General features: G+C 37.8%; 1 long non-coding RNA gene across 1 annotated transcript; it reads right to left on the reverse strand.

Moving 5' to 3' along the window:
* Positions 1–254: 254 nt before the first annotated feature.
* LOC113964943 lies at positions 255–9,602 on the reverse strand. Its single transcript, XR_003533350.1, has 3 exons — positions 9,387–9,602; positions 4,359–4,362; positions 255–269 (listed from the first exon to the last, which is right to left on the reverse strand). It is a non-coding gene; the product is annotated as an uncharacterized LOC113964943 (long non-coding RNA).
* Between the last annotated feature and the right edge of the window lie 1,659 nt (positions 9,603–11,261).

Below are 11,261 nucleotides of genomic sequence, written 5' to 3' on the forward strand. Positions count from 1 at the left end.
AATCATGGAATCATAGAATGGTTTGGGTTGGAAGGGACCTTAAAGATCATCTAGTTCCAACCCTTTTGCCATGGGACACTTTACACTAGACCAGGTTGCTCAGAGCCCATTCAACTTGGCCTTGAACACTTCCAGGGATTGGGTATCCACAGCTTCTCTGGGCAGACTGTGCCAGGTCCCATCACTCTCAGCTGTTTCATTCCCAGTTGCATACAAAACTCACCAGCTTATTACCACCCTACTTGCTAGTTAGCCTGGCTTGATATTTACTGGTGATGACACACCGCCATATGCACTTGCACTTTCTCCAGTTGCTGGTACCAAAGGCACAGGGAGCTCCAAAATTACAATGTTCCTGATGATGCTATACCTTGTTCTGCTCAGGGATGGTGCAAATCAACACTTACATGTACCTTTGCAGAGGCAATACTAGAAAAGCAATCCATTGATGTGTTCATTCTTCTTGGCAATGAGAAAAATAAATTACCTATTATGTCAAAATTGCACATTTTGCCTAAGAAACAATGACACAGAAGAAGGAAACTGGTTTTTGCTGCTTGTCCTCAGAAGCACCAAGACTGACTCTCCCTTCATCAAGAAGAAAAAAGGGCAGCACAGAAGAATCCTCTTCCATTTAGAGAACACCAGATGAGTAGTCAAAATACTGCTTGCACCACTACTTTTGTTAAATGTTGAGTTGATGCTGTTAAATTTTGAGTCTGTGAGGCATAACTTTTCAGAAGAACAGGGCAATGGTACCCTGCCTTCCTCAGGCAGAGGTGTCTTCTGGGAAGTAAAAGAAAACGAAAGAAATTATTATACTTTGCCAGGTGCAACAGTAAGCAATGCTCTTTCCAATGTCACCTCCAATATTTAATTACTATTAATAAATTAATAGTAGTCATTAGTAATAAATAATTACTATTATTAATTACTATTGCGCAAAGAAGTGGTCACAGGAAAAACGGTGCATCAGCAGAGCCGGAGGTTTTCCATGGCTTATATTCAGTTCATGGAACTATAGAATCACAGAATGGATTGGAAGGGACCTTAAAGACTGTCTTGTTCCAACCCCCCTGCTATGGGCAGAAACACCTTCCTCTAGACCAAGTTGCTCAAAGCCCCATTCAACCTGGCCTTGAAAACTTCCGGGGATGGGACATTCACAGTTTCTTCAGGCGACCTGTTCCAGTGCCTCACCACTCTCACCCTCAACTTTGTGTAGGACAGACTCTGGGACAGTTCTTTTAAATGATCTTTACAGTCACAGAATCATTAAGGTTGCAAAAGACCTCTAAGAACACCGAGTCCAACCTTTGTCTGAACACCACCATGTCAACTAAATCATAGCACCAAGTGCCACATCCAGCTGTTTTTTAAACACTTACACTTCATATGCTTTGCAGCTTAGAGCATGGGCAAAGGTGATCCATGGCTATGCTATCTCACCACAGGACTTAACAAGTATTTACTTGTTAATTGTGGCGAGCACTGGAGTAATACTTTTATGCATGGCACAGGCAGATAAAAGTCATATCTTCACCGCTTTTGTCCATGTATCTTTTTAAGATTTTTAATCTGTCACAAATGAGTGCATGCTAAATATCTAGGCAGAGAGATTAGATACATGACAACTCAAAGAGAAGCAATTGCCTCCTTCCGTAAGAATTTGTCAGCATGGGAGATTGCAGGAAATTAATTCCAAATTAGTTTGTAATGGTTTAATGAAGCAATGTAAATACGTAATATTAGGAAATCAATGTGTATATGATTTAGCTTACTTTAAAGCACTTTACATCCACATAGTTATGTAATTTGAATAAGTTTTCCTGATTTTTGCTGTAGAGATGAGGATTGAACCTTTCAGAAGTGACAGATCTCTTTGGTACCATCAAAAGCTATGCTCCAAAATCTTAAGAATAGACGTATTCAGAGATGTTTGCATTGAAACTTCCAGTCTGTATGTAAGAGCAAAATCCCGAAAACCTCTTTTTGGATGAAAAATCTAAACACATAAAAATTCTAATTTTCAACAAAAAAATTTATATGTCTATATAGCCCCTTAAAATAAAGTGTATTTTTCTTCTTTTTTTTGGTTCTTTTTCGTTCTTTTTGGTTCTTTTTTTCATGCTAGAAATTTATATAAAGAGAAATTTAAATTAAAAAGAAAATATGGTAATTCTTAAGCTTTTTTAAGCCACATAATGTATAAATCAGAATCAAATTCTTTAGAAGACAAAATTGTCTCTTTTTACTGTCATTCTACCATCTCTAGGATGCTTCGGACAACTCAAGTCAGTGGCTCTGACCATTTAGAAGAGATTCCAGCACCAATTCTAAGATCTGTATCCAGATAAATTGCATTATTCAAGCAGCTTTGCCTCTGGGCTTTTGCTTTTTATTTTGTTTCTGATGTGCTTATTGCAGAATCAAGCAAAAAGGAAACATCTCCTTCCACTGTGCTGAAATTCCCATCAGGCAAAAGAAAGCCTGAAGGATACGAATCCACATCTTCCCACTCTTAGTCCAGAGCTTTTTCTTTAGAAAGTGAAATTTCAAAAAATCATTTATTAAATGTATTTTTAAAATCTTCGGCTCAAATTTTGGCATCAGGTTAACAAAAGCAGGAGGGGCAGCCCTTACCTCTGAAGACTCCAGGGAAAATAAAACAAAGGGGAAAAACTGAACATGCAAATCTGACACTAAAGAATGATGAAAAGGAAATAAAAGAAGACTTGTTCCTCTTTATCTTCAGACAAATCTATCTATTATAGTAGTCTTGGGTCAGTTGTGACACTTGAGACCCCATAGTGGATTAAGAAACAGGGCCATCAGCAAATTAAGTTATTACAAAAGGAGGAATTCACATGTCTGAGGCAGACACTCAGAATGCAGGTGTATCCACCTGCCTGGTGACATCGGGCTCATTTCACAGCATATGGACACCCCAAAGGTGCAATTCATCTCATCACATGCATCAAAAAAAGGTCAGATGAATCACAGCAAAGATATACCTCTCTCCAGTGACAAAAAAGGGAACCCCAGTAACCAGCTAAGGTGGTAGACACACCTCAGGTAGATACAGATGACAGAAGTCTCAGTCTTTTATCTATCTTCAACCATGCAAAACAAATTGTTCGCTATATCCGAAGTATATTGTAATTTTTTTTTACAATGCTTTCTGTCTTCCTATAGAAAGGAACACCTGCAATTTTGGTCTGTAAAACATTTCATTAACCTCCAAGGGTAGTGATTTCTTATTGAGAAGTAATTAAGTGAGTTTATACTGTGGAAATCTTACAGATGGACATTGAGTATTTCTGCTGTGGGAACAAAAATATGAAGCAGGAAATGTTTCCAGTTTCTGATTAGGATGAGGTTTAGGACAGACAAAAAAAAAGGCTCATGCTGCACGGTCATCTATTCAAATTTTGTTTAGCACATGTAAGCTGTTACTAAGTACCAACTAGAATGAAATCATTTGCCATTATGATTCAGTTCTTAGTGGCCCTGTATCAAAACTATCAACATACTGCTGATGACATTATTTGCTAACCTGGACATGCCATCATTCTCTCCTGCCCATAAATTAAAAGATCATGCAAAAGCTTGCACCTTGCACTATACCATGTGGACTGAGGACATAAGTCTCTAAAAGTGGTACGTGTTAAATCTGTCGAATAAATCTGTAGATTATTCTTACAAAGGATCATATTTTGCACCTGGGAAAAGTGGAAAAATCCCATGTCTGACAACAAGCATGTCATATGTCATAATAACATGTAATGATAGGACAAAGGGGCTAAAACCAAAAGACAGTAGATTTATATTAGATATTAGGAAGAAATTCTTCCCTGTGAGGGTGCTGTGGCACCATGGCACTGTGACAGTATGTAGCTGTGACATCCCTGGAAGTGTTCAAGGCCCTGTTCGATGGGGCTCTGAGTAACCTGGTCTTGTGGAGGGTGCCTCTGTCTATAGCAGGTTGGAATTAGATGATCTTTAAGGTCCCTTCCTACTCAACCATTTTTTAATACTGTAAATGAAATTGTTGTGCATGTGCAGGTCAACTGCACAGTACCTATTACTGAATTCTGCCATAACATTGAATATTTGGCCATTCTGTGTATTTAAAAACAAAACTGATAAATTGCTATATAATGCCTTTTCATAGTGAACAGAATGAATGAGTTTCTAACAAAAAAATGATTGTTTGGGAAATCTGAATATATTGCCTCCTAGTGCCATATACAGGCTTGATCTGTGTTATAAAGATGATACAAAGGAATGTAAGAAGCTATTTGGTATTCCTTAGGTGCTAAATAACATTTTAAAAGTATAAAAAAAATCTCAGTAACAGTGCTGGATACATGCTTGTTCTAAGAAGGTGTTTTATTCACTAAATGGTACATTATCAACAGTCATTTAGTAGTTTCTTTTAATCTTATATCTTTTTTACCTTTACAACTGGCAAGAAGTATTAGAAGGGGAAAGAAAAATAAAATTGAACTTTCTATTCTGTCAGTGCCTTTGGTTGTAGTCAAAAACAAGTAGAGATGAGAGGGGTAAAAAGATGTTGTTCTCACTGTGTTGGTCCTTTACCAAAATATAATTAATCAAGTTGTTAAATGGAGATGATTTTTCTGTCTGAAACATTTAATTTTACTTGGATTTATATATACACAGAGGACAATTTTATAAAAAAACCATCTTTAATAGCAAAAGCAATCTCTTTAATACAACTACCTACAATCTGTCAACTAATAGCTTATTGTTGCACCTGTTGCCCTCAGATGGTGTGGGTGCATTACTACCAGGTAAACATTGTAGTTACCACCAATTTCGGAAAAATCTAATCAGCCATCCAATCAATTTTCATAGAATTGTTTTTTTAATACCAGTGAAGCACTCCTGCCTCCCAATGTTTTCTTGGAAGATATTTTTTTTCTGAAATTACTGAGATGTATTCCTGGGACACACGGAAAGGATGTAGAGAAGAGAGAGTAACTAAAATTAATTCATTTAATTGAAAGAAAAAATAAGTCAGTAACTTTGCCTGAAATGCACAAAAACAATTATGAATTAAGTTCTTCAGCACTCACTCTTTCAAAGTCTTCACTTTAAGAGGAGATGCATACTTTATGCAATCCCATTTTTTTTAGGGAACCTTGGTGAAATATAAGTCTTAAATTCACACAATTTCATTGTTGGTATTGCCTACAGCATTTTGTTTGGTAATATTGACGTCCTTGACACCCTTCAGAGGACAAATTAATTCCTAAACTCTCCCAGAGGAGAGTGTCTCTTCCATCAAGAATATATTTCGGCCTTTATTTTCCAGATGACATAAAAAGGAAAAAAAATCTTATATCTTTTCAGTATCAAATATGTTCCAAAAAAAAGTGTTAAGTTTTGCAGGTAGTCAAAGCTGGTGCAACATTCGAGGCATGCCTGATAAATCATTTTGCATCTTTCTCACCCATGTCCCACAGGATGGCATTCTGTTGATTAAACTTAGTTGCCTAGTATTTTAGAAAATTCCCTAGGATGTTTCATTTGGTCTTGAGTTGCTGTTCCAGAAATTGCTCAGTCATATCTGCCAGCTCCATGGGAATGTTTTGGATAACCTGGCATGTCTAAAGCACCACTTCAGTATTTAGGCAATTGAATTCTTCCCCTCTTTCCAATCCAGCACTGTAACAGCATCTTTATCAGCAAGAAAATTTATGAACTGAACTATGGGAAGCATAAATTCACAGAGGGTGGGAAGAAGACGTGTTAATCTCAATATTTATATACAAGCCCTGAAGCCTGGGCCTGCTATAGTCCCTCTGTCTACCTCCAAGCTATTTCAGAGCTTGGAGCACTCCCCATGAATATGAAAGGAACTGATGTCTTTCTAATTACTTTTAAACAGTTCATCCATGTGACGTGAAACTGCATGTTGTTGCTGTGATTTTTCTTTTAAGGAGAGGCTTGAAATTAAAAAAAAAAAATCTGATAAGGATTTTGAACCACCATACAAGCAACTTGCAGTCATACTACATAGAAAATTCACTCCCAGTATTGTCCTTGTCTTATGGCTGACTGTTCATCTACAAAGATTCTGAAAGAGGCATTTGAGATTTTTCATGCACTCTTTATATGCTACGGTGTGTACAGAGATCCAGGCTTTTAAAGCATCCTCAGTGATTACCTTCCTTTAAGAACAGAGGTCAAACCAGGTAGTTTTGTCCTTATAAGTGTTATAGTACTTCCAGTATAGCAAAAGTATTATCACGTGCTTTTGACCTCAGGTAAAAATGAGGAAGATAAAATTGTCCTACTCTCCTCCTATGCGATGGACTCTATATGGATTATATTCATCACAAACAACATATGGACTACTCGATGGATGACCATAAGAAGTGCACTAGGTGACATTTTGTGGCCCGTGATGGATAGGAAATCTAACCTAGTAACAATGAATTTAGCAATTCTTTCTGGCTGGGGCATATTCAAGGCAGTGAATGTTTTGAATATGCCCATGCAGTTTTTTTTCTTTTTTTCCAGATGTAAAGTGGTGAAAATCCTTTATAATTATCTTAATCGTATCTAAATTTGGACAAACTACCAAACTGTCTGTCATGATTCAGTGCTGATAGGCTTTGCTCCTGTGGTAAGAGACTTCTTGGTGCTAGACAGTCAGCACTACCAAATATCTTAGTCCAGAAAGTGAAAATTTCAAACTTTTCCTTTTGTTCCGCTGCATCAGACAATGCAGGAGACAATGAGAAAGATTTTTAATCCTTGTTTGATTTTATGTGCATGTGCTCTTATTTGCACTTAATATTTCCATAGCACTTTCATTTTTAATGAGTGCTTTCTAAAATAAAGCATTGATGTTTATACATACAGTTTCTTCTGTACAAATTACTGGCCTATCCTAAGTATGTAGGTAGAATATACAACTGGAGAAGTCCTTCCTGCCTTACAAACTGTGAAATTCGAGTGTATAGAGACGGTCACAGCTCTGGGCATGTTCTGCAACAGCACTTTCTCAAAATGTGTTAACTCTCAGAAAAACACATGAGAAGAACAAAGAAAATAAAATCCACAGGCAGAAACTCTTTTTATTCAACTGTAATCAACTGAGTAGAGAAAATTCAGGGAAAGAAAAAGCTGTATTCATATTACTTAATCATTGAAGGAAGAGCAGGATTTGGGTATCTGCATATAGGTGTTGGGTGATACATCAGATGTGCAGCACATCCCAGCTGGACTCCAGAAAGAGAGATGGGCTGCTGCATGGACGGGGAGCCACTAGGGCAAACACAGAACCAGGGGCCAAAGTGACAGAAAGAACAAGAAGGATCTTAACCCAGAGCTCGTAGAGAGAAAGTAGAAAGAAAGGGGCCTCTCCATGAGAGATTGACAGAAAGGGAATATGTTTCAAACTCTTTTACATTTTCCCAAACAAATTCTGTGGCTTCTCTCTTTTACCAAATTTGAGGATGACCTTCGTATTCTTGTAAAACTTAGGTCTAGATTTGTCGTGACCCTTTGGCATTTTGGGGCCCCCTGTTTAAGAAGGAGGTGTTGACAGACCCAACTTTAAGCCCTGGTTGACTCCAGGAGTCATCAAAGACACTTTCCAGACCCCTAGAGAAAATTACCCCCTGAAGCAGGAGGCTATAAAACCACTATAAATATTTCCATTTGCCACTCATTTTCTTCTCCCTGCCTCCGTTTCCTTTGTTTATCAGCTCTTGATCTCCTTCACCTTCCCAGTGTTGCTTCTTCTGTTCCCCAAGAAGTCAGGTTTTCCTGGGAATGAAGACATAAGCAATAAAGTTCCTATCATATTTATTCCAAAGCCTACCTCATAGTCTTATGCCACTCTGAGATGAGGTGAATGATTATATTAAGAGGGGGGTGATTTCAAGTGAGTGTCTGAGGAGCCACGGATATTCCTGAACCAGTCTGGGGTGGTTGCTATAATCATTAACCCGTCACTATAGAATAAATAACATGAGAGTCAGGAGAAGGTCATATCATTCCTCTCTCTTTTTGTAAACTATCTCTAAAGTGTCTGGTCAATGTCATGTCTCACCTGTTCACCTACAAAGCCATTTGCATTTCTCCTTTATCTGCTTAAGATGCAGTGCAGTAAATCTGCAAAGAAATGCCATCCCTATCATGCAGCTGTAGCATTGCCCTGTACCCTCACTGCCTCCCCAGACAACTACTCTGCGTAAGAAAAGTCTTCATTACTTCTTCTCTAAGGTAATTTAAATTTAAAGAAGAATAATATTATCATCACTATTTAAATTCTTTATTACCTCCCTTTTAATACAAACAAATGGGCACTGGCTACTGAGCTAAGACAATTTCAAGAGGATATTTAGACAAGGAAAAGGCATATTTGCAATAAAGAAATATTTTTCTTCCATTCTTGATCACTGCAATTTCCTTTCAGATTTTCCATTCTGTTGTCCTGTTTCTATTACAGCATTTTATAACTAATGTCACTGTCAAGTTGTAAAGTGCTTGCATTTAAAATTGTCTCTGCTGTCAGATGTACCTGAAACAGATGCAAACTGTTCCTCAAAAGAACTAAATAACTTGGTCTTTACCCTTTATTTACACAGGGAATTGACTTTCTCCAGCCCTTTCTGGCATAAAGCTTATTTTATTCTTTTCTTTCAAAGGTCATATTAGTATAAAACTAAAGCAGTCCCTTATGATAGGGAGGAGCAGCAGTTCCTATGTGTCTAAACCTGGTCACTGAACAGAAATATCAGTCCAGGAAGTTGCTGTAGTTTGGAAACCTGATCTGTTTGAATAACAAAAGGCTAGATTTAATTAAAACTAGATCAAGTTTAGTGTTCACCTGGGAAGTAAAATTTCATTACTATTTATAAAAAAATTCAAATCATGATGTGCATTGCGTTGTGCATCTGCCTGATGTCAAATGATCTGCACTCCTGTAACAGTTCGTTAGGATACATGCCTGGAATAAAACAAGTGCACAGATATTCATACACACAAAACATCTTTATTAAAGTGAAAATAGTAATAATAACAATAAACTTAGTGAAAGAAAGAAAAACTAAAGAAATACAAAATAACTACCTTATCGTGTGTTCTTAAAACAAATACTACGAACAGCATTCAATACGGTGTAATCTTAACTAGTAAAAAGGGATGCCAAAAGAGGGATCTTAACACTATATTATGGATAACACGATATTGGTTAGTAAAAGGGGAAATTAAAGGAAAAATACTATGATATTAAAAGGGAACAACTTATTCAATAATAAAGGGGAATTAAAGGGACACTGAAAGGATTAAAAGGTTAAAAAGTTAGTTCTCTCGGTTGCTTCCTATCAATAAACTGTGCTTACCCACACAGACAGGCCAGGGCTACCAGGATCTGCAGCAGCTGGTCGGTACCCATGCTTAGCGGGCGTCCCCGCGGAGCAACACAGTCTCGGTGGTAGGATGAGTATCGCTCAACTCAGCAGTCCTGACACCCCATTTTTATCAGTTCCACATTACACTACTTAGGGCCAGTACGTAGTATAAGGTGATGCCTGAATGGCAGCCAAACACCGCCTGTTCATTACCTAATGGCAACAGCCTGCACATGTCCTTGTGGGGCAAGGGGCGAGCGACCCCTGCCCACATAATCTTCCTCCCACCATCATCTTTCTCACCCCATGTATGACCTCTACTATTGTGTTTCAAGGGTAGATGTATCTATCTTGCAATATGTAGCAAAACCAAGGAAGAACTCAGCTCTGATAATAGGGGATATCAGGCTGACTTGCTAAAAAGCACAATGGACCTTACAATTAGCTTGTGCCATGAAGTTACATTGTACCATACTCTAGCTGGTTTCACATCCTAATAGGATTTTCTTTATCACCCTCTATGCTCCATTGATCATCTCATTCAAAAGTACCCCCTTACAACTCCATGGAAGTTTCCATCCTTTTTGCCCTGCAGATAGTTGCAGATAAACAGGGGGTGTAGGGGGTGGGTTTTTTTGAGGTTAGAGAGAGATTTGGGAGTGGGCAGTGATCGTTTGTGAGGAATTGAGACTATTCACAAGATTCAGTTTGAGGAAATTGTAAATGGTTGGATTCAATGATCTTAGAGGTCCTTTCCAACATTAATGAATCTATTATTCTACTCTATGAATAACCATAGTCCAAAACTGGAAGACAAAAACCTTTAAAGCTCCAAAGATGAATGATCACTGCTAGTCTTTTGATTCTTTCTCTTTCAACTGGAATTCTGTTTCAGTAGTTAACCATTGCAAAATAGTGATGGCATATAAAATGGAGGAAAAATGCTAAAATGAAAGCATAATTTTCAGTTAACTCAAATGTTTTCTGCTGGCCTGAATGCCATTTTCAAAGGAAATGCATATTACTTGACACGAAAGTGTGCATTTTGGTTTGACCCCAAAAGAATACATAGTAAGTTTATATATATAATATGTATATATAATATTTATTTATTTACAGTTGGGTATCAAGAATAATAGTCTCTCATTTCCAGGCTATGAGTCAACGCAAATGTCCTGAGTACATGAGAAGGGGGGAAGGGAACTGGGAATCTGGTTTGATTTTGTCAGCTTTGGGAAGGCATGTGCTCTGTTGAGAACAATACCCGCTTCTAACCTCTGGATGCAGAGATATCTACAGAGCCAACTTGTTGAATCCATCACAACAATACTTCCATTTATCCTTTTGATGGGGAATTGTCACTGAAATAGATGCTTTGACTAAATAGTTACGTACAGCTGGTAACTAATGCATGGTTGTCTGTAGAAGCCTGAACAAGGTTTAATGGAGCTTTATTGCTTTTCATAGAGCTCTATTGTTTTCAGCTCTATTGTCCTATATTATCTACAAAGATTATTTTAAATACTTTTGACACTTTTGTTAAAAGAAAAACACATCTGCTGGTCTTTGAGACCTGAGGATTCCTCCTTTTCTGGACTGCTGGATATAAGGCTGCTGTTTTTCCCATTTGGGGGTCCATCCATGAGCAGCGCTGAATGTGTAATCGCACAGATGGTCATTCAGATACGCACAAACAGGGAACCATACCTTACCAATAACTGCAGAAATAGAATCAGTGTAATGTGACATGGACTTCAGTAGCACTGAAGGTCCTATCATACGCTTTCCTCTCCAGCTGGCCGGGCTTCAAGTTTATTCCTATTTCATATTCCTCTGCTTCTCCACTCCTCTTTGCTGGTTCTTTCT

The sequence above is a fragment of the Neopelma chrysocephalum genome, unplaced genomic scaffold (assembly GCF_003984885.1).
Source record: "Neopelma chrysocephalum unplaced genomic scaffold, ASM398488v2 Primary Assembly neopelma1_43, whole genome shotgun sequence".
Taxonomy (NCBI): domain Eukaryota; kingdom Metazoa; phylum Chordata; class Aves; order Passeriformes; family Pipridae; genus Neopelma; species Neopelma chrysocephalum.